The sequence below is a fragment of the Diabrotica virgifera genome, chromosome 7 (genome assembly GCF_917563875.1).
Source record: "Diabrotica virgifera virgifera chromosome 7, PGI_DIABVI_V3a".
Classification (NCBI taxonomy): Eukaryota; Metazoa; Arthropoda; class Insecta; order Coleoptera; family Chrysomelidae; genus Diabrotica; species Diabrotica virgifera.
In genome coordinates this window covers 93849319-93875262 of record NC_065449.1, presented here as the reverse complement: position 1 = coordinate 93875262, position 25944 = coordinate 93849319, and the positions used below count along the sequence as shown (strand labels likewise).

At 31.9% G+C, this 25944-nt stretch overlaps 1 protein-coding gene across 6 annotated transcripts in view; it reads left to right on the top strand.

Annotated features, from left to right (window-relative positions):
* Window positions 1–25944, top strand: part of LOC114327504 (S-adenosylmethionine decarboxylase proenzyme) — a 175092-nt gene that overhangs the window by 81907 nt on the left and 67241 nt on the right. The window lies entirely within an intron of this gene.

Below are 25944 nucleotides of genomic sequence, written 5' to 3'. Positions count from 1 at the left end.
CATATCATTTAATAATTTATAAGCTTCCAAATTACGCGCATTTAGATCAGTAAATTGCAATTTATTTTATATAGTGCAGTCACTGAAGGTAAAAATCAACAATTACCTTCAATTTCGGTGAACCTTCATCGATATTCACGAAAAGTGGTCAGTAGTTAGAGGATACGTCAAGAAACAAAGGTGCCATGGTACCACCTTGCCCCTTTACCCTGAGGGTGGATACCGCCCCTTCTCGGGGGTGAAAATTATTTTATAAAAAATAACTGCACAAATCAATAAAAGAACAAATTAAAAGCAAAATTTATTATATAAAGTTATTAAAATAAGTCAATACTTTTTAAGTTTTTAAAGATCAAAAATCTTAATTATTCTTGAAAAAAAATGCATGTTTTGAAGCGGTTTTTCGTAAATCACTGAAAAACTGTAAGTTTTTGCAAAAAAGTTAATAGTAGTTTAATTCGTATAGCTTATATTCTAAGAATAAACTGTTAAATCACGCGCCTTTCGATTATAGAGCTACAACCCCTTAGCAAGAAATCCATCCCATATTCCCGGCTTAAGAGAGAGTTGTACTTAAATAATTTAAATTAATTATTTGGCTACTACATATCGTTTAATAATTTATGAGCTCGCAAAATATAGGCATTTCAATTATTGAATTGCCATTTTCTTTGTATAGTGCAGTCACTGAAGGTAAAAATCAACTATGACCTTCGATTTCGGTAAATATCCATTCATTTTCACGAATTGACAATAACAACTTGCGGTTTTAGCCTGGGGTATATGTCACCCCTTCTCGGGGGTGAAAATTACTTTATTAAAAATACCCCACAAATCGAGAGAGGGACAAATTATAAGCAAAATTTGTTATATAATGTTATTACTAAATCAATACTTTTTGAGTTATTAAAGATCAAATATTTTAATTTTTGTGAAAGAAAATGCATGCTTTAAAGCGATTTTTCATAAATAACTCAAAAACTGTAAGGTTTTACAAAAAAGTTTTCATCACTAAAATTGAAGCTAATAAAAAATATAATAAATTGCTTACTTGAAAAACCCTTTAATGTTTATTTAAAGTAAGTTATTGGTAATTAAATGTATATTTTTTTCTGCGACTGTTCAAATCTAAGGATTCAAGCTTAAATAACGGGAAAGAGATGCATTTTATAACACTTAGGTACTAAATACTTGTCAAAATACTTAGAAATACCTATCAAAAATGTGCTCCAGAAAAAGTTGATAGCATCAAAATCCGCTCACCAATTTTCGTGAAAATGAATGGAAATTTACCGAAATTGAAGGTCATAGTTGATTTTTACCTTCAGTGACTGCACTATAGAAAGAAACTGGCAATTCAATAATTGAGATGCGTATATTTTGCGAGCTCATAAATTATTAAACGATATCTAGTCGCCAAATAATTAATTTAAATTATTTTAAGTACAACTCTCTCTTAAGCCGGGAATATGGGATGGTTTTCTTGCGAAGGGGTTGTAGCTCAATAATCGAAAGGCGCGTGATTTAAGAGTTTACTCTTAGAATATAAGCTATACGAATTAAACTACTATTAACTTTTTTGTAAAAACTTACAGTTTTTCAGTGATTTACGAAAAACCGCTTCAAAACATGCATTTTTTTTCACGAATAATTAAAATTTTTGATCTTTAATAACTTAAAAAGTATGGACTTATTTTAATAACTTTATATAATAAATTTTGCTTATAATTTGTTCTTTTATAGATTTGTACACTTATTTTTTATAAAATAATTTTCAACCCCGAGAAGGGGCGGTATCCACCCTCAGGGTGAAGGCGCAAGGTGGTACCATGTCACCTTTGTTTCTTGAGGTATCCTCTAACCACTGACCAATTTTCGTGAAAATCGATGAAAGTTCACCGAAATTGAAGGTAATCGTTGATTTTTACCTTCAGTGACTGCACTATACAAAATAAATTGCAAATTACTGATCTAAATGCGCGTAATTTGGAAGCTTATAAATTATTAAATGATATGTAGTCGCCAAATAATTAATTTAATGCATTTAAGTACAACTTTCTTTAAGCCGGGAAGATAGGGTGGTTTTCTTGCGAAGGGGTTGTAGCTCAATAATCGAAATGCACGTGATTTAATAGTTTATTCTTAGAGTATAGAAGCTATAGGAATTATATCCGCAATACGATATATTTTAAGTTTTCTCAGCATTTTTCTCTTAAGTTAAATCAATTAAAGGGTTGTTTGGGGGTGAAGGGGATGAGCTCAAAAATCGAAACTATATAATTTCAAGAGCTCATAAATAGCTCGTAATTCTGCCGCAAAAACCGATTCAATATTCCTATTTTTAAGTAGTGGTGGTAGGCTGACTCAGTCCCCTCCACTAAAGTATTAAATTCCTGCTCAGTGGAACGAGCTCAAAATTTTTAGTTTGCGGAATATGAAAGCTCATAAATAGCTCATAAATCAGGGCTATTTGTTTTTTAATTTTTGCAAGTGGGGGGGGGGGCAGCTCAACACGGGTGATTAAATTGGTAAAAAAAAGAAACCACACGATGGTATTTTATGTGTTCAGCTTTTTTAGTCACGAAGAGAATACGAAATGTATATTGCATTTTTCATAAAATGACGGTATAGATTTCCCCATTTGTGGATTACGCAAGAATCTCAAGATATGGCAATATACAATATAAAAATGATTTCGTGGTCCGCAAAATTGTTTTTAAATGTAAATTGATACATATAAGAATTGTTTTCTTTTATATACACGTTCCTTCTTACAGTGCTTACTATTAAAAATATTGCTATTATTATTGCTAATATTGTTATTGTACTTTTCTTGTTACCAACCGCAATTATTGTTTATCTACGTAATAAATTGGCCTTTGTACACGACACCTAATTATAATTACGGTTTCAAATTATGTATATGTTATAGTCAAACCCTGAAGTTCAGGCATTCCTAGGTTTGACTAGTCAATCCTCAGGTCTGACTAACGTTCTTAGTTAAACCCCAAATAAATTTTCAGCCTTTGACTAGTTAAACCTAGGAGAGACTAATGACAATGACTAATGTAGTAAGGCAAACTTCGAAACTTAATTTCATGAAATCGGGCTTTGACCAGTCGTCAAACACCGATCAGGTGTTAAATATCATAATTTTTTACATTGGGTTTAATAAAAAGTCATTTTTTAATTTTAATGCTTATTGATTTTATATTGCCGCAATTAAAATATATTTTTTCTTTATTCTCACATGGTGAAGCCTTCTAACATTTAGAATAGCACAGTATGTTAGATCTTTTATATTTACATAATTTTGAAGAGCATCTTTTTTATTGCAGTAGCATTTTACAAAGACTTGTCCCCCTTTAGAATCTTTTGCATTCATTTTTCTTAGAGACAGCTGAACGTCGGACACATCTTCCTAAATTAAGAAAATTCTTTTTGTATTCTTGTATTTGATTCCTCGAAAAAAAGTGTGTTTATTGTTCCGTGTTTCATCCCTACTCTGTATAAACCGTCAGCGGTTTTATGATATTTGTATGATACCCAAAACATTTCGAGCATCTCTATTAAAGCTGAGAATAGGTAGGTATGGTTAAAGTTTTTCCGACCTTAATTGGCCGAAAAATTTTATTCAGTTAATTGTCTCATAACATTAGCCTGACCACGAAATCTGATGTAGGCGCACTCAATAGGGCTTTTCATTCACAGTCATTTGTTTCGAGCTTCTGTCATATGTCGTATAATCGGATAATATATACGGATTATACAACATATGACAGAAGCTCGAAACAAATGACAATCGATGAAAAGCCCTATATGTACAACCTGATTACAAACTCTGCACGTATGTGCGCCAGAGCTCTCTTTTTGCCGAATACAATAAACCACATCGAAGAAGTAATCTCAATTATTCAACAATTTTGTTCCTCTCTTAGTAACGACGGTCCAGGGGATTTTTCAGTATAGTAATCTCTAATTTTTTCTCCTATTGAAGTATCTGATTTCACAGTTGTTTTCAGCTTTCACAGTTTTCAGCTAAAATAAAGTTTTATGTTAAATTGAAACGTTTGTTATGAAATTTTTAAAGATTGTCGACAAAGCAAGAGCAAGGCACGTACACCGTGTAGTGCATTATACAGTGCTAGTCAAAAGTCCGATCTCCTGATCTCCTCCTCGTATTATTTTGAACTTGAACGGTTATTTATACTTATAGGTATGTAATAGTGAAATTTGGTGGGAGGAAATAGACAGACGTAAGCTTCAAACAGTCATAACAAGTGACGTAATAGCGACAGATGACGTTACAGAACCACTGTGACCGATAATTTTAAATTTATGGCAAGTGATACCTCATTTGAAAGGTATTGACAATAGCTATTCAGTCATACTAATTTTATTTTAGTTTTAACTCATTTTGATGAATTAATTAAATAAATACTAAAATTGTATTTTTACATTTAATTAATAAATGTTCAAACGTCCACCTCTGGTTAGTTGTCAAAAAGTTGATGTTTTTAAATTCTTTAATTGTTTTTACGTCAACGTAAACTTTTTTGACAAATAACCAGAGGCGGACGTTTGAATATTTATTAATTAAGTGCGAAACTACAATTTTAATATACCTATTCAATCATACTAAATAACCCCGAGGTAATAAATTTCAACTATTTTCATAACGAATTTTCACGAAACTCCAGGAGATGACATAGATACCGGGCACCAGGTACCTCGTACAGCATCGCCGAAGCAATATTCGTGTTCAACGACCTTAAAAACCTCGAGATAACAAGTTTTAACGATTTTCGTAATGAATTTCCATAAAACTCTAGGAGACAACGTGCATACCGGGATATCGGGCACCAGATACCTGTTACAGCTTGTCCGACCCGATATTTTTGTTCAGCGACGTCAAAAACCCCACGAGTATGAAAAAATTGAACTCATCTCCATGATTATTTTTCAAGTTGTGAATTTTTATTTTTTGAACACTTTGGGAGATGCACTTTGGGAAATGCATTTTTCGCCTACAACAATGCAATTTTCATTTGTCCCTCATGCAAGTGCTCAAGAATTTTCCTGAAGCTCTCCCGAATCGGATGCAGAAGGTTTCATAACGCTCGGTCTTACTTTAAAAAAGTTATAGTCCTGTCACCAGGGGGGGTACAACGGCCTTCTTAATTCAGATGGACTTACCCAAGTTTTTTTTATGTATTTTGACCCGTAGAACACGAATTTTTTGGGTAACAGTTGATCCGGATGTCGATAAGATTGTTATAAACAAAGAAGTTGAGGAATTACATAACAGCGAATTCTCGCAAAACAAAACATTTTTTTGTATTTTTTGGGTCATTCTAACCAAAAAATGTTCCTACAAGTTTTTTCGTACGATGCATAGTTTTCGAGATAAACGCGGTTGAACTTTCAAAAAATGGAAAAATTGCAATTTTTGAACCCGAATAACGTTTGAACAAAAAATAAAATAGCAATCCTGCTTACCGCCTTTAAAAGTTTAAGTCAAACTATATCTGTTTTCAATATTTGCATTGCTAAAAATTTATTTTTTGATTGTTAAAAAAAGCTATAAACACATACTGTTTCCCGTGCCTAATACATGCGTTTTAATGCATGCTACTTACAAATAGCCCCGCTTGCACTTTTATCTCCTCTACGTACTCGTTCGATTTTAAATGAGAAATCATTGAAACATCACTCAAGTACTAGGTGTTTATAGCTTTGTTTTAACAATAAAATAATATATTTTTGGCCATACAAATAATTAAAACCGATATAATTTGACTTGAACTTTCAAATGCGGTAAGCAGAATAATTGCTATTTTATTTTTTAATCAAAAGTTTTTCGGGTTCAAAAATTCGAATTTTTCGATTTTTTGAAAGTTCAACCGCGTTTATCTCGAAAACTATGCATCCTACGAAAAAATTTGAAGGAACATTTTTTGGTTAAAATGGCCCAAAAAATACAAAAAAATGTTCTGTTTTGCGAGAAATCGCTGTTATGTGATTCCTCAACTTCTTGGTTTATAACAATCTTATCGACATCCGGATCAACTGTTACCCAAAAAATTCGTGTTCTACAGGTCAAAATACATAAAAAAAACTTGGGTAAGTCCATCTGAATACAGGAGGCCGTTGTACCCCCCCTGGCGACAGGACTATTAGAGGCGTAAAGCGATTTTTGTAATATATCTACAATGTGTAATGTATATACTTATATACTCTATATATCTACACATCCGCCATGTGCTAGTGTTTGCTGGATATCATGACAATTATTTTGTGTATACTTAAGGAAATATTATATTCTTCAATGAGGATAAAAGATCTTTCATGATTATCTTAACTTCTATATAATTATTTAAACTCATTTTACAGAACTCTTCACGACGACAAGCGCCTGCCAAACCAATAATCAATGCAACCTAAAATATGCATAAATATAGTTATATTACCTTTGTTACGAAGGAGATATTATTTCCAGCTTCTAATGAGAAGCTGTTCATTCCTTCTTTACTCAATATGTACTCTTGATTTTTTTTTGGTTTGTACCCAACGAATTTTCTTTTAAGGACAGCAATAACTTTGGGATATCGGCTTATATCTATATTATTTTTGATATTAATTTTTGACTGAAGCATTGAGTAATTGCTGCAGAGGCTCGAGGGCTTTAAAGTTTAGGATTTTCCATTAAATATTCAAGAATGAATTCTTCATTTATATTATCGTCGTCGACACAAGAAAACCGCGTAACTCCAATTACGCACTTAAAATGAGATTTTACGGCCATCCATTAGCCAATCGCCTATTCTAGCCATCCGACAAATAATACGTCATTTAAATGTAGATTTCTAATTTTAAAATGTATACATATTAGAAAAGCAGGTATCTCCCTTGTCAAAAAATTATATGTTAGTAAAACACGCAACTCCCGCTCATTTTCTGTTAAGTCAGTAAGTGATTATTGCCGTTGATTTGATATGTTTTTTTGGAGTGAAATAGAGGTTTTTAATAATTTTACATCTGTAACGAAGTAAGATAAAGTAAGTTGATTTGGATAATAAATGTTTTTAGTACGATTTAAAAATAAAGGGATTTTTGTTGCTTTAAACTATCGCTGGAGTTACATGGTTTTCCATATTTTATTTTATGAACCCTTGTTGGAGTTACATGTTCTTCTAATGTTACTGTTTTTAGGCTCTCCTGAAAAATTAAGGAAAATGGAGTTACGAGTTTTTCTTGTGTTGACGACGTTATGCACTTTTTATCATTGCTCCATTTTTTAAATAGATTGTAGACCAATAATTCATACCTCTCGCTTGACTTTAGCGGCAATAATAATTCATAAGTAGCTATTTTATAGTCTATCTTTATGGTGGAGGGAGTAAATTATGTTATGAAATTATAGTTAAAAGTTAAAATTATGCTATAATACTCTTTCGGTCATAAAGATAGACTATAGCAGCTTCACTGACCTCATTTGGAATCAATTCGGCGTCACTTTCACTACTTACTTCCATTTTTTGAAATGGAGAAATGGTCCTTTGCTTTACCTTTGCTTATTAGGCCTGCCGTAAATTTTGGCGAATGCTCTGTAATGAACTGTAAAGGATAAAAAAGAACTGTAATGTAAAAGGGTTATATGTATGTAAGTATAACACAAAGTAAATGACGATACAGAACATAAAATAAAGATTGCAGTAAAGACTTCACTTTTTACTATTCGTTTTTTACTTACAACAAAATAAACAGTTTCAAAATGCATCACCTAAAATTATGCTCATTTTCATACTTGAATTATTCGTCAACAGATTAAGGAGATCGGTACATACTAGTTTAGGCTCCAATGCTATTTAAATGGGATTCATTTTTTTCGAATCCTGAGAAAACTAATAAGTATTTTTGAAAAATTTAAACACAGAATGAAAGTTTACGTTCTTACCGAGGGCTGAAAGTCCCTGAAAACTTCTATAATGTTTATTTTAATAAGTGACAGGGGTGAAAAACTAAGAGAAAATGTAGTGTGATTTTAAATTTCAAATATATCATTCAAAAGAAACTTTTTATTCATTCTAAGGGACTTTCGGCCCTCGATAATAATTTAGTCTTTCATTCTGCGTTTAAATTTTTAAAAAATATTTATTAATTTTTTCAGGATTCGAAAAAAATGGACACCATGTCCGTGGTGATATTTTCCAAATCGAACATTCGCTATCTTTGTCATACAACGCACTGAGTCGAATAGAATATGGTGACAAGACAGTGACAATTTTAAATATTTGACATGGCATCGGGAATATTTTGAGTTGTTCATTAAATAATATTGATAGTGTATTTGATAAATAATTGATTTGGCCGTGAACTTAATAAAAAGTTATTTATTGTTTATTATTTATGGAAGATCCAAGAAGAGAATACACCAGGATATATTCTGCGATCCAAGTATTTTGTTGTTAAAGATGTTCAAAATTGTAAGCGTTCCATAGTAACAATATATACATATTATTAAAAAATCACTTTATCACTTTTCTTCTTTTCTCGATTGAGTATTAGTTTTTGTTGTACAGTATATAAATTATTACAATCACTGAATTAATAATTTAAGCAAGTAACAGTTATCCAAGAACATTCAAAAGCCATCTCTTTAAAATTAATCATGACATTGTCAAGTAGTGTTTACATATCCATACCAGTGAGAATTTTACTACACGTAATTTGCCGTGTAAAGACAAAAAAGTAGGGATAGCCGTAAAATATTTGCGCCTTTACTCTTAACGGATTCCGCTAATTTTTTATTTATTTTAGATTTTTCTTTGGTATTTACACAGTTGGGCAAAGGTTTACTCATACTTCTTTTTTGAACTTATACCGGGTGGAAGAAAAGATACGTTTTGCTGATGTAAAGTTTGAGACACACTGTAGGGAGGACAAGGTGTAAGTGTGGGTATACATCAAAATCGTATTGTAGTCTTGTTTTGTGAATATTTTGTTTTTTGAATGTGATATAATTGATGGATTCGACCGTTACTTGATGGAAGTTCATTTTATCTAACAATAAAACACTGAAAACGTTAGTTTTCTATACTTCCACAAAATTTATTACAACTAAGTGACTACGGCTGTTTCGGCTGAGTGCCTTTCTCAAGTGATATAGTTTACAATGTGTTTGCCTTTTTAAGTCTTTAACTGAGGAGGTTGAGGAGTGGGGAGCTGTTTGTCTCGAGTTGGTCATTCAGAATTATATCCGTATTTTTCAATTTATTAATTTCCATAGATTCTAAAAAAGATAGCTTAGGGCCTTTATTTTGAATATGCAGAATTTGAAACTCTTCATTGAAAGAATGATTATGACTACATACTCTACATACATGAAACTCTACATACTCTACATACATGAAACTCTACATACGCACTTCACCTTCTAGAATTCTAGATCATAATCATTCTTTCAAATTCTGCATATTCAAATAAAGGCCTTAAGCTATCTTTCTTAGAATATATGGAAATTAATAAATTGAAAAATACGGATATAATTCTGAATGGCCAACTCGAGACAAACAGCTCCCCACTCCTCAACCTCTTCAGTTAAAGACTTAAAAAGGCCAAACACATTGTAAACTATATCACTTGAGAAAGGCACTCTGCCGAAACAGCTGTAGTCACTTAGTTATAATAAATTTTGTGGAAGTATAGAAAACTAACGTTTTCAGTGTTTTATTGTTAGATGAATGTGATATGTTATAAAAAGTATAGTTTATGCTTTCTTGAGGTACACAAAACACAATTTCCATAATGTGCTGTTCGACTCCATTAATTGCTTGTCATACATATTTCATTTACAACGTTTTGAAACCTAGGACGGGCCTGCCTATCGTTATCGCATTTCCCGTCTGTTCCAGTTTCCAGACTTGGAATGCCTGGAACACGTTTCTAAAAATAAACGCTAGCGTCTATGTCAAACGCAATTGCGCAATGCACTTGACAATAAATACAGGTGTAAGCTATCCAGAGATGTTTTTTCTGGAATATGGAAATCAACTCTTTAGATACACATAAAGTAGTTGTGTGTCGTTTTTATTTAAACAGACAAATATCTACTTAGATGCAGTGAAGATGCAATTTTTAAGGAATCAAAGTAAATAACAACAAAACTACGATGTACAATAGTAAAGTGATAAAACTCTAAAATTGATAGAAATAATTGTATACTTCTTTTTAGATACGTTTAATACGTTTAGTGCCACTATATACTAAACAAAATGATTTGATATTTCCAGAAATATGTTGTTTTGACTTAAAAGTTACTATTTTTTAATTTTGTTTTCATGGTCAGGCGCGGATACAGGGGGGGGGGGGGGCAACGGGTCCATGGACCCGTATTGTATTTAGTCTATAAATATTTTTTTATTATTTTTTTCTGTTAACTTTAAACTTTAAGCCATCAGTACAACACTAAATTACACGAAAACCGCTTCCAAAGAATTGAAAGAAGCCATAAAATCTAATAAAACACCCTTCTCTGAAAAATAATCTGCAGGCGCATTTGTTTGGCTACCGGTGGAGCCATAAACAACGGAAATATTTTTCTCAATTCAAAGAATAACAAAAATGATATTTTTTAAAATGCAAATACACTGGGTATAAACATTATCTCAAGAAAAGCCACGTTTCAAATTTGCGGTACAATAAAGATATAAAAATTTGTATTTTACTAAATAATCCATGCGTACCTACCCATTGATGGTAGAATAGAAAGGTTAATCTTTATGGTAAAGAACGACCAGTGAGATTAATAGTGGTGAATTGTCTATCAATCCTTTTGATACCGTAGGTATCTGGGATTATATAGTGTATTTTATCCTTAGAGTAAGTGTGAGTCGTATGGTTAAATCTGGAAAATATAATATCCAGAGATGTTTTTTCTGGAATATGGAAATCAACTCTTTAGATACACATAAAGTAGTTGTGTGTCGTTTTTATTTAAACAGACAAATATCTACTTAGATGCAGTGAAGATGCAATTTTTAAGGAATCAAAGTAAATAACAACAAAACTACGATGTACAATAATAGTAAAGTGATAAAACTCTAAAATTGATAGAAATAATTGTATACTTCTTTTTAGATACGTTTAATACGTTTAGTGCCACTATATACTAAACAAAATGATTTGATATTTCCAGAAATATGTTGTTTTGACTTAAAAGTTACTATTTTTTAATTTTGTTTTCATGGTCAGGCGCGGATACAGGGGGGGGCAACGGGTCCATGGACCTGTATTGTATTTAGTCTATAAATATTTTAACTTTAAACTTTAAGCCATCAGTACAACACTAAATTACACGAAAACCGCTTCCAAAGAATTGAAAGAAGCCATAAAATCTAATAAAACACCCTTCTCTGAAAAATAATCTGCAGGCGCATTTGTTTGGCTACCGGTGGAGCCATAAACAACGGAAATATTTTTCTCAATTCAAAGGATAACAAAAATGATATTTTTTAAAATGCAAATACACTGGGTATAAACATTATCTCAAGAAAAGCCACGTTTCAAATTTGCGATACAATAAAGATATAAAAATTTGTATTTTACTAAATAATCCATGCGTACCTACCCATTGATGGTAGAATAGAAAGGTTAATCTTTATGGTAAAGAACGACCAGTGAGATTAATAGTGGTGAATTGTCTATCAATCCTTTTGATACCGTAGGTATCTGGGATTATATAGTGTATTTTATCCTTAGAGTAAGTGTGAGTCGTATGGCTAAATCTGGAAAATATAATATTTGAGCAGTGTTGCCACAGGTCTTGGACAAAATTTCGGGAGACTGCTCCTATATTCTCCTTCGGTAGAAGTCGTCAAATTTCGTTAGATTTCATTTTTGCTTCTTTTGCTATCACATTGCAAAAACATGATACTTTAGATACGAGTACGAGTATTCAAGAATCTACATTCATCATCATATAATGATCAATAATCACCATTCATCATAAAAATCATTCAAAGTTCAAAATCGGTATACCTTAAAAAAATGTATTTTCTCGGCTTTCTAGGTATTATAGAGCAATTTTCTTCATTTTTTTAATCCAAAGTAACTCGAGTAGAGCCGTCTAACTAACGCAATACTAAATATCAAGGATGCTTTAGTTTTGTTATAAGAAATTAATTTATTTATAATAAAATAAAACTGCATATTTCTTCCTGTTGTAGACTTTTAAAAAAAACTTACCACACGTGTACCTATTAACGTTCAAAATACAAATATTCTTATTTGAAAGCTGTATAATAATTGTTTAAACAAGTTAAAAAATTTGTTATAATAAATAATAGTTAACATTTATAAATTACTGCAAAAATACGGGTTTTTTGCAATTATCTCCAATTGTTTATGTATTTCAAATTATAAACTATTAAGATCTAGAATATTTATTTGAAACATTTTTCTCCAAAATCTACAAGGAATGTTTTATAGGCAAAAACATGATTTTTTTACACTTTATAATCGTTTAAGAACAAAACAATGTCGGATATTGAAGCAATTGAGAACGAGAAAAATGTTTAATGTTCTTTAGTTATGTCGAAATACTGTAAGTTAAAAAGGTGCAAAATAAATTTCTCCTGTTTTAAGATTTTAATACAAATACTATTTTTAGTTTGGAATTATCTTCTATATCAAAATAAGCCACAATCCTTCAGTATTCACTATTCAGATTCAGGTAGATACAATCCGTATCTGCTGGTTTGCACATTGTGTCACAAGCTAGTAAAAGCAATTAAATAATTCTTGAAAATTGACTAAACTCTGCTGCCAAATCTATCCATTAAAAAAATTTTTTCTAATAATTTTGATTTTTCGGTAGAAAAAAAAATCGGCGAATTAATTTGAAAATTAAGAATTTTGATTTTTCGGTAGAAAAAAATATTGAGAATCTCTCTCTTTCCTCTAGTTCTTTTTCAATTCCCTACCTACAGCTTCTTCTCGGCCTTCCTCTTTTCCTTCTCCCTTGTGGTGTCCGCGTCAAAATCTGTTTAGGGGTCCTGTCATCCGTACCATATTAGTTTTTTTGCCTTTGTCATTAATTATTGCATGCGTGACTCCCATCATTTCTCGTATTTTCTCATTTGGTATCCAATATCTTCTTGATTTGCCGGGTGCTCTTCTCCAGAAGTCTATTTCTGTTCCTACAGTTCGTCCCACCTTGACTTTACAGTATAGTAAACATAGGCAATGCAATCCTTATGAGAGTTTTTAGCGCGGTGATGCCGATTTTATCAAAAAGAATTTGTAATCGAACATTAGAGAGATTAAATTAAAACTGTTTTAGAAAGATAATCTACAACTTTAGGATTCGTATGCGTTTAAGTTTATTTGATATACTAGTTATTACGCATTATGAATCCTAAAATTGTAGATTGCCTTTCTAAAACAGTTTTAATTTAATATCTCTAATGTTCGAATACAAATTCTTTTTGATAAAATCGGCATCACCGCGCTAAAAACTCTCATTTGCCTATGTTTCCTATACTGTAAAGTCAAGGTGGGACGGACTATAGTAACATTTTCTCTGTTCTTTGTTTGATTGGCCTTGGCCAAACTTCACTGCCATAATGTGATTATACTTTTAAGTTTGGTATTATAGGGGAGTGCATATAGATTTTCACTTCGGAAAAAATCAAACAAGATAGAACTTTTTGTAATTTCATTAAGAAATGTTTAATAAACAACATATCAAAAAGTTCTACTCGAGAAGTGGGTGCTTCATTTTTTATTAAACAAATGAACTGCGAAATTAGATGTTTTTTTAAATAACTCCGAAAATATAAATTGTAGAAAAGCACTGACTTGACCGTTGAAAAATTCTGCAGCTTCTATAATTTTTTATTTATAACTCTAAAGTCACCCTTCTCACAAACATTGGCGCACTGTAAACTAGCGTACGGCGAAGTGAACGGTTGAGTTATTTTAATGTAATTCTTTAACTAATGGATCAAATGAAATTTTATAAATTGATCATGAAAGAAGAATAATTTAGCTATCTTATGGTTGTAATAAAAAGAAATAAAATGTATGGACATAAGTATGGTGTGGGCGGAAAGTGAGACTTACATGAATTTGGTTTAAAAATGATTTAGAAATGTGTAACTAATACAATTTTTCTTATAAAACTCTCAATTTTGCACAGCTTACCTTTCAGACATCTTACTAAACGATGTTTCCTAAAAAAACTCTCAAAAATTTAATTTAAATGATACGACGTCTCAAAAAATGGAATTTTTGAAAACTTCGTAGTTTTACATAATTACCACTTGTTTAAGACGATATGTATTACTCAAGTTTTATTATTTATTACCAAGTGAACAGATTTATTACAATTTTATAGGTGCTTTTTTAAAGCCTAGGATATAAATGTTCACCAAAAAAATTTTTTTAGCTCTTATACGGTATGTCTGCGTAACTTGGAACCTATTGGTAACTTTTTTATTATCAGTTTTACGAAAAAAAGTTATTCTTTATAAAATACTCTGCATCGTATACAGTGCGATGGAATAAGTGTTGCCCCCCCCCCCCTGTTAACTTGTTTATTTTAAGAATATAAGCAAAACGCTCGGACAGGTCGATTTTTAAACTAGCCATAGTATATTATAGCATCAAAGTTTCGAACTTTACGCGATCCCTCCTCAGGTGACAGCCATAACTTTAATTTTTTTAAATGGGAAAGTACATCATGTGACACCTCATTTAAAAGCTCTTAAAATACTGAGTTCAAAAATGTATAATACTTTAATCCTGTTTGAGAGCGTAGGCGAAAAATTTCGGTCGAATTCTTTCTAAATGCAATCATTTTTTTCGAATCCTGAAAAAACCAATAAATATTTTTGAAAAATTTAAACGCAGAATGAAATATTACAGTATTCTCGATGGTCCAAAGTCCCTGAGAACTCCTATAATGTTTATTTTAATAAGTCACAGTGGTGGAAAAAAGAGAAAATTTGGTGTGATTTTTAATTTCAAATATATCATTCAAAAGAAACTTCTTGTTTATTCTAAGGGACTGTCAGCCCTCGGTAATAATCTAATCTTTCATTCTGCGTTTAAATTTTTCAAAAATACTTATTAGTTTTCTCAGAATTCGAAAAAAATAAATGCGTTTAAAAAGAGTTCGACCGAAATTTTGGCCCTGCGATCTCAAAAAGGATTAAAGTATTATACATTTTTGAAATCAGTATTTTAAAAGCTGTTAAATGAGGTGCCACATGATGTACTCTACCATTTAAAAAAATCAAAGTTATGCCTGTCACCTGAAGAGGGATCGCGTAAAGTTCGAAACGTTGATGCTATAATATACTATGGTTAGTTTAAAAATCGACCTGTCCGAGCGTTTTGCTTATATTCTTAAAATAAACAAATTAACAGGGGGGGGGCAACACTTATTCCACCGCACTGTATAATCTAAGATGCAACCATCAAATGTCAAATTTTACTAATTTTATACGAGGTATTATAAAAAATATGTATTTCACTCAGGAGTAAAGTACCTTTATATTTCACAATATCGAAAACTGTTATTAAGAAAAGTTGTTTGGAATTAAAAAATATATTTCAGTGTTCAATTACATCCTTCTAATTAAAATATTGTGAATAATAAAGGCACTTAACTCCTAAGTAAAATTCATATTTTTTACATACCTCGTATAAAATTGCAAAAGTTTGATTAGAGCATTTTATGAAGAATAACTTTTTTTCGTAAAATTGATAATGATAGGGGAGCAAAGTATGCTAAATGTGCAGTCACTCGAGCGCTTTGGGGACCTATTGGGTTGTGAAGAGTAGGTCCTAAAACCAAAAAAAGTTAAGTAAAGTTTTCCATTTTAGTGGGCGCTTGCCATTTTTTAATTTAATTTTCCATTTCCAACAATCGTTTTTTCCGATTATAACGCCATCTATCCATAATTCGAAAAAATGTTTCGAATAAAAGTTACTTATTTTTACGTAAGGAATCCAAATTTGCAATAAAAAATGAGGGCTCCTATTTAAGATTTTAAAGTAACCCCCCACCCCACATCGATGGGGGGTCGTGTTTAGTACCATTCGATAGATTTTTCAAAAATATTGAATAAGTGTATTTTACAGTTTTTCGATCTGATGTTCATTTCGCGAAATATCGCGTGATTCGTATTTAAAATATTAAATTTACCCCCCACCCCTCTCCGTGGGAAGTCGTGTTTGATATCATTGGATAGATTTTTAAAAAATATTGGGCACATATTTTTTAGTTTTTCGATCTGTCATTCATTTCGCGAAATATTCGCTTTTTTCTGGTGAAACTTTGGGACTCACCCATTTCCTTACGCCCGGCTCAAATCGTCAGATTTTTGAAATATACACTCTTTTGCATGTACTCAACTTACTTTATCTTAATCTGACAATTTCGAGTTTTTTTAAGGATAGATTTTTTTTTCGGGCCCCCCTTAACGAACTCCCCTGTGTTAAGAGCCAATATATGGTAGAGTTACATCTGCAGGGTACCAGGTTTCCCCCATATGCTAATCTGACGCGCTCGAGTAACTGCAAAAATCCCCGCTTGGGCTCCCCTACCATAATGAATTAGTTATCATAATTGTAATAAAATGATGATGGATATCCGTAATTTGAGAAAAAATTGAAACATTTTTATTAGAATGATGTAGTTGTATATTAAAGCATAGTTTTTAATTTCAAACAACTTTCCATAATAGCATTTTTTGATATTCTGGAATATGAAGGTACTTTAGGTACTCTTTAACGAAATTTATATTTTTGACATAACTCGTATAAAATTGATAAAATTTGATATGACGGTTGAGTTTTAAATTTTTGACTATCGAGAGCATTTTATGAGGAATAACTTTTTTTCGTAAAATTAATAATAAAAAAGTTTTGCATGTGGTTCCTAGCTACGCAGACATACTGTATAAGAGCTTCTGTATAAGAATTTTTAATTTGTAATGCCATATTCGGATTTAGCATAATCAAAAACAAAATAGAAACATATTTGATCAAAGTAAAATGATGGATTTAACGATATTTTTAAAATTATTTATACAAAACAATTGTTATTATTTAAACAATTAATAAACAATTAGCGGACAAATCTGCGAGTAGAACTTTTTACTTTAACATGTATATAAACTAACAAAAAAAGTTTTAGAAAAATATAAGCTTGTTTGAATTTTTCCGAAACAATGCATGTTTTCGTTCTAATTGCACTCCCCTATTATATATGAGCTGTTTGTACGCTCTAGACATTGTTTGGTCCCACAGAATGCCGTTCATCATGAATATGGCTTTTCTACCCTCTATGTTTCTGTCTATTATAGCATCATCGAGTGCTCCATCTTGAGTTACCTTCACGCCCATACTCAGGTACTGGTTATCATCGCAGTGTTTTATTTCTATCCCATCGTCTAATGAATGTAATGGACTAGCCATCACTTCGTTAAATGCATCTTCCAATAAACATGGCTTCAGTTTTCTTAATGTTGACTTCGAGACCCCATTTGTTATATTCTTCTTTTAGCTTCCGCATCATGAACTCAAGTCGTCATGATCCTGAGCAATCAGAATTTGGTCATCAGCGAAGCATAAAGTGTATAATTTTGTCTCGTCATTGAGAGGGATTCCAATGCCATGACATTTTCTTTTCCACAGTTTGAGTGCTTGTTTCAGGTAAATTTTGAAAAGGGTAGGCGAAATACAGCAACCCTGCTTCAGTCATTTTGTGACCTTAAATACCTCAGACATCCTTGATCCAGTTTAATGCATATCCTACTTTCCATAATTTTCAAAATTCATGTTTTTGTTGACAATTCTTGGTAGATACATTCCATGTCAAATCACTCAGACAAAAACTTGATGATTAATATGATAAGATTGATCCAAAAGATGGCATAACCCAGACATCCAAAGTGAAAGTTCTCCTCCAACACCAATTTGTTCTATATGGTCCACATAATGTTCAGAAAAAAGTCACACCATTTTGAGCGTCGGGTTTGGGGGGAGAGGGGGGAGAAATCGGTAAATTCGTAGTTTTTTGCGTTTTTCGTCAATATTTCTAAAACTATGCGGTTTAGCATGCACAACCTTCTATACAAAAATCTTCTACATTAAATTTAAAATAAAAAAGATCCAATGCATAATCCTTCTAAAATGAATGGTTCCAAAGTTACAGAGGTAGTATAGTATAATTGGTCCAAAAAAAAGGCCTAACCCAGACATCAAAAGTAAATTTTTCCCCTAACACAAAATTGTTCTATATGGTCCACATATGGTTCAGTAAAAAATTAGTAGTTTTTTTTACGTTTTTCGTCAATATTTCTTTCATCAGTAATAATATTATAAATTGCCCAAAAAAAATATAAAATGTATCGAAAACCTCCACTTTCACCCTCCGTAACTCTGGAACTGTTGATTTTATAACAATTATGTATAGGACCTTTTTTGTTTTAAATTTCATGTAGAACATTTTTGTATAGAACATTGTTTACGCTAAAGCATAGTTTTAGAAATATTGACAAAAAACGTAAAAAAAACTACTAATTTACCGAATTCTCCCCCCATCTCCCCCCCCCCAAACCGGACGCTCAAAATGGTGTAACTTTTTACTGAACAATATGTGGACCATATAGAACAATTTGGTGTTGGAGGATAACTTTCACTTTGGATGTCTGGGTTTGGGTCTAGTTATACCATACTAGATCTCCGATTTTTCTGAAACTTGGTGTATAGCTTCTGCGGAGCGTAAAAATAAGATATTTAAGGTCAAAAAATCTTCTTTTTTTCTCAAAATGTTATTTTAAGCGATTTTAAAGTGATTTGGTGTTTATTTAAACAAATTTGAATTTTCTATCGTAAAGTATCGATATAAAAAATAATATTTTAATAGAAGGGACTCAAAAAGGTCATTATATGGCATTATAACAAGTTATTTTGATTTAAAACAAGTTTTTAATCAAATTTTATAGTGCAGAAAACGTTAAAATACCGTTTTTTACATATTCCTCCATTCCCAAAATACATCATAATCCATTTGGCTGAAAATTTGCCCACAGATAGCCAAAACATAGCACTTTAAGTGGTTAGAACGATTTGAATTATATTACAGTACCAAAAAAGTTACATGCAATAATATCAGACTCAAAAGTATATTAGTCCAGTCGGGATACCATTTGACCTTGCATCCCGAGCTGCACAAAATCTTATTTTTCTAATCTTTAGGGGGTCAATAGTAGCTTAAATTTAAAATCGCGAATGAATTGCTCCGTTACGTTAGCCGCCATCTTGATTTTAAAGGAGAACCGTTTTTGCTCAATATCTCCGTCATTTTTAACTTTTCGACAAAAATGGTAATAACTGAAATTGTTCCAAATAAGTTTGTCCTATGTTTTGGCTATCTGTGGGCAAATTTTCAGCCAAATTGATTATGATGTATTTTGGGAATGGAGGAAAATGTAAAATGTATTTTAACGTTTTCTACACTACAAAATTTGATCAAAAACTTGTTTTGAATCAAAATAACTTGTTATAATGCCATATAATGACATTTTTGAGTCCCTTCTATTAAAATATCATGTTTTCCATTGATACTTTACGATAGAAAATGCAAATTTGTTTAAATAAACACCAAATCACTGTAAAATCGCTTAACATAACATTTTGAGAAAAAAAAAGAAGAAGAAGACAATTCGACCTAAATTGTTTTATTTCCACATCCCGCAGATGCTATATACCAATTTTCAGACAAATCGGAGATCCAAAAGTTTTTTTGATCCAAAATTGAGTGATTTGAAATGAAATCAACCCTTTACGTCGCAATAGTCATTGTGACATGTATAAAGATGACGATGACACAGGTTTCGTCTCATTTTCCATGCTAACATTACCAAAGCTTAATGTTTTAGGCATTATAGGATAAAATAGCATTATCGTGAAACTCTGTCATGATATCTACGATGCAGGTCAGATTCCAATAGATTGGCTTCGCTCTGCAAACACCACGTGCGAAATTTTGCAGGAAGGACCACCAGCTAATAAGCCTGATGAGTAACTTTTTAAACCTTTTCTTGAGAATACTACACACAAGATTATTTAAGAAATGTGAAGAGGTATGTGGCTCGAGTCAGTTTGGTTTCAAAAATGGACTTGGCACGAGAGAGGCTATCTTTAGTATGCAAATATTAACACAGAATTGTTTGGATCAAAGAAAGTATGTTTTCTTATGAAAATTATGAGAAAGTATGTATTCGATAACGTAAAAGACGAACTAATGTTAAAATGTCTTCAAGAATTGGGATTCGGTGCTAAGGATACAAGGAATCTTTAAGATTTCAATGATGCACATAAGACTAATGGATAAAAAGAGAAACGAGTGGATAAGAGAGAAAACCAAAGTTAAGGATTTTAGACAAGAAGTTGCAAAATTGAAATGAAGATTTACCGGCCACAATATAAGACAAAAAGAAGACTGATGGAACAAAATCCTTATAAATTGGAGACCGTGGGAATATAAACGAAGCAGAAGAAGACCCCAAATGAGATGGGCAGATGATAATAAGAAGCAGGTTTAGGAAATTCAAGACATCAAAAATGACCCGTTTTTAAGGTGGTGCGTTAATTTCTTGGAGTAGCGTACATCACCAAACACAAAATGTAACAAAAGAACAGTTTGATAAAACAAATGACCAATTTAATTTAGAAAAAACTGCTATAAATGTGCTTTTGTCTTGCATACAGTTCAGTGTAATATTTCTTTGTTCAATACCTCGGTAGACAGTATATCGTTATTACATATTTCGTTATTTTGTTTACACGGTATGTATAGCCGGCATTATTTGCATTAATGTGTCTCGTTATTAATACTTTTAAGTATTAGCCGCATTCTTTCAGCAAATTTTGTCTAACTGAATGAGGTCATTGCACAATCAACAGAAAAAATATACATAATAGTCTTACTATTCTATATACTGATAAGATGTAATAGGTATATTTTTTATCAGCTACAGATTTTTAACGACATTATTGTCGGCATCGCAAAAATATTAATTTATGAATAAAGACCGGCTATTCTCAAAACCTGGACAATTAATTTCAGAGCGAAGATGTCGTCTGCTGGGAACGAATGTAAAAATATATTATTTTTGCATTGTAATAATGATCTCTGAGTACGTGTCAAATGTGTCAAGTGTCATTTTAATAGATATTTTGATTCGCTATGTATGTTTGTGGTATTGTTCCTAATGCGCATAAGTCAAATTTTCCAAATTTTTATTAAAAATTTTTTTGCCTCTCATAGGGTATCTAAGAATATACCCGAACTAATATACTCTCTAAAACGACCCTCAGTTCTAACAGCAAGACGCAAGAGTCTTGCAGGCTTAGTCTTGTTCTTGCTCAAATCTTGCACGGTAAGTCTTGGTCTTGGTCTTGCTCAAATTAGGCGGTCTTGGTCTTGCAAAAACGCAAGAACAAGACCAAAACTGCAAGACCAAGACCGATTTTGGGCAACACTAGTTGGATGGTGGTTGAATATGGATGCTTTTGTGGTTTTATATTATATAAATATATTTCCGGATCACCACGTGCCTGGTGTCCGACAAGTAATCTTGGACATAATAAAACATTCCATAACCCTATTTTTAAAATACAAGTTTTATATATTTATGATGATAAAAACTATTAATAACGGACAATTAAATCGATAAAGATAAAACCGCGTAAACCCTAGTTCACATAATATTGGAAAATTATCTCTGTTTGCCGGCTTTAAAATTTTATTTTTAGATCCGTCTCTTTTAAATTTAAACTATATCTGTACTAAATTATCTTGAATACAAAGTTACAGAATTTAGATTTTTTTGTTACAGGGGAAATTTTGAGCTATACATTCACCACATTCGCAGCATTCTTACTTTTATACCAAGAGACAGGTTCTGGCTCTTGAAAAAGGCCCCCATACGGTTGAAGGTGGATCTAGCTTTTCCGATCTAGCGCGCTCTTATCTCTTGGTTGTTGGTCCATTCTTCATTTATTATGGTTCCGAGGTAGTTGTAGTGCGTCACTCTTTCTACAGGGGTTTGGTTGATGTAGAGTTGACCTTCTGTTATCTTTTTCTTGCTAATGATCATAAGCTTTGTCTTCTTTACGTTTATATTGAGTCCATATTGTTGACTGTAATACGTGATTCTGTTCAAAAGGACTTGCAAATACTATGGTGTCGTCTGCATACCTGATGTTATATAGCCGGTAACCTTGTAGTAGAATACCTTCTTGATAATTTTTACATATTCGGTGTATTCACTTTCAACTTCGTGCAGTCTGATTCCAGTAAAGGTTTCCAATTATATTCAGATCTTGGTTGTTAATTCGTGCTTCTTTTAGTATTTGCATCATCTTGGCGTGCTGTGGTCGATCAAACGGTTTCTCGTAACCAACTAGACATGCGTATACGTCGCAATTGACGTCTCTGATATAATATTTATAAACGCCGATATAATTTTTATAGATTTGTCAACATTTGATGTGTAACATTGGAAAGAATTAAAGACAAACATGTTAAACGCGGCAATAAAGACCGTAGACAAAAAGAAGAAAAAGAAATGAGCAGAATACTCCAGAATGTAAACGGACCATACAAGAAAGAAACGAAACAGGCAAGAAATATATAAAAAGGAGAAGTAGAAAAAGAAGAACAACTTATGGAGAAGCAAGAGGGAGAGTGGATCAAATATGTAGAAGATAAAAAAACAAAATTCGAAAATCATAAGATACAAAAAATGAAACAAAACCTTCAAAGTTGCCTTCAAAGCAAACTTGTAGTACGAGTGGAAGAGGAAGTGATAAGCAAAACATCTGGTTAAGATCCTCCTGGAGACAAAAAAGTTGTTGGTAGAACAATGAAATGCAACAGAAGGTTAGAAGAGAGAAGGGAGAGCTATGACAGGGCTAAAGGAGAAGAAGATAAGGATACATTCAAGGCAGCAAAGAGGGAAGCAAAGCGCGCTGTAACTACTGCCAAGGAAAGATCGTGTGCAAAGCTGTATGAAGAGTTGGGAACGCCCAAGGGGATGAAAAGTTTATATCAGCATTAAAAAAGCAAGAGAGAAGTCTTCGAAGGAGTTGACTTACAACAATTTATATATGTTTACAGTATCCTAAAACTACCAATAAGAAAACTGTTGGCCTTCGTTGAGGCCACAAAACGTATTAGAGTTTGGGAAAAAACAAGGTATTGTACAAAGGCCTTGCGACCAAGTGCCAGAGACTAACGAGTCTCGCCTGATGTAAGAAGAAGAAAAATATGTATTCACTTACTTGTCCTTTACTTGTTTCTTATGATGTGATTTTGGAGTCTTCTGAAGAACAACAAATACTCGTTATAAAATTAACGAGTTTTGCTAATTTGCGAGTTCATGGAAAAAGTAGCAGATAAAGAAGGTAATGGTAATTTTTTAATGGTAATTTAAAGCAGGTAAAGAAGGTAATTTGCGAGTTCATGGAAGGATAATAATGGTTGAGCTATCAAAATACCTACGTAGTTAAGATTGTTGATGCGATTAACAATTAAGCACAAATTAAAGCAGTTAGGTAAAATTTCATTTCATTATAATACTAAAATACAGGGTGTTGCATTTAAGAAAACTCAGAAAATACTTATTCCGAGTTACGACTAACCCTGTATACTAAAATTCAACATTTAGCTATACTAATAATTTTTAACAATAGTAGATTATATTAAAAAACATTTGAACATACATAGAGTTTTTGATGTCAAACTACTACAATTCTATAGGGTGTGAAAGTTGCTAAGAAATTAATAAAAAACGTAATTTTCTTGTAAACCACCCTATATAACATTACAAAACCTCATATTTTAAAATGTAAAAATATACAGGGTCTCTAATTTAAAAAACCGAAGTTATAAACAACTTCCGGTATAACCGGAAGTAGCAAGTAGATGAAAATACACACACCGGTAAAATTAGAGGAACACCTAAACCAGTTCTCCGATTTGAGTGATTTTTTTAGTATGTTTTAGCCTTATTATTTAAAAATATCGATGTAATAATATTGTTGCTAGTGAGGTAAATGTCATACCGGGTGTAACAATCCTACTGTGTTTTTTTCTTAACACAACTGTAGCTTTAGGCTTTCTTAACATTTTCTTCTTTGATTCATTGGCTTATGTAGGATAATAAAAAAGTTAGGTACTTTAACAACTAGCAATGTTCTTCATCAATACAGAGTGTTTCTAAATAAGTTCGACAAACTTTAATGGGTAATTCTGCATGAAAAAATAATGACAGTTTACTGCGCATAATTAAACATCCCATATTTCGGCAACGAAGCATTTGCACTTGCACACATGTTTATAAAGTAAACTGTCATTATTTTTTCATGCAGAATTACCCCTTAAAGTTTGTCGCACTTTTTAGAAACACCCTGTATTGATGAAGAACATGGCTAGTTGTTGAAGTACCTAACTTTTTTATTATCCAACAAAAGCAAATGGATTAAAAAAGAAAATATTAAGAAAGCTTAAGGCTACAATAGCGTTTTAATTTTAATATTTTATATAGTCTAGAATATTCCACAGGGTGTTCCGAACTTTAAGAAGGAAAAAACACAGTATGATTGTTACACCCGGTATAAAATGACATTTATCTGTCTAGTAACAATATTATCACACTGATATTCTTAAATAATGAGGCTACAACACACCAAAAAAATTACCCAAATCGGACAACTGGTTTAGGAGATTCGAGACATCAAACATGCCCCATTTCTATGGCGTTCCTTTAATTTTGCCGGTGTGTCTATTTTCATTAAATAAATCACTCTTTAAAACCCCTTTATTCCAATTTTCATAATTCTGTTACCTTTAGTTCTCGAGATATTTCCAATAGGCCGTTTATCTGCCTGACCCTATATACTTCCGGTTTCATGACTGCGTGTCCATCTGTCCGTAAATATAACTCCTCCGTTATTAATACAGATAGAATGACAAAAAATGAGGTGTCGAATGAAAACTTATAACTTAACTTAAGGATGGTATTAAAGATCAGAAATTTGACTTCGGATTTCCGGTTTTAGAGTTGCAACCAGAAGTACCGTTTTAAAGTTACTAAAATAGTATAATCGATATTTTATTCGACGTGGCTTAGAAATGCCAGAACAAATGTATACTTTCGGGTTTTATATCATTTCCGGTTAAAAAGTTGTAACCGGAAGTGCCATATTATAGTCGCAGAAAAACTACATGTGATATATCAATCGAAGCGTATTGAAAAGTCGAGCTTGAATCTTTAGTTCCGGCTTTGACGTAATTTCAGTTTAAACAGTTATGGCCGAAATTTTAGTAAAAATGACTCAAAATTAGTGAAATCGTATATCAATCGACGCAAAGTTACACGAAGAGTTCAAATATCGACTTCCGGTTCTACCTTCGGTCACTTTGGTTGAACGAACGAAACGCGTTATTTATTCCCTGTTTAGGCTTAAGCCTCTTCAGGGGACTCCCTTTGGGTGAAAACCTAGGAAACTTTCTAAGTCTAATTACATGTTATTTTATGTTTGTCTATCGTTTTTTTTACGAAGAGAATAACAAATTTATTTTACAAAATCGCCAAATTGGATTTTCCACATTTTACGAATAATGCAAGAATCTCGTGGTATTTATAGCAATATAAAAATAATTATGTAATTTGTAACATTGTTTTAAAATGTAAATTAATCAATAGAGTAATGTTCTTCCAATTATGTACAGCTCTTTTCGAACAATGCTCACTGTTTAAAATTAAAGTATTATTTATATGTATTATATTTCCAACCACAATAATTACACTTTTATAAAAAAAATAGGTTTTTATAATATCACGTTTTTATTATTTATAG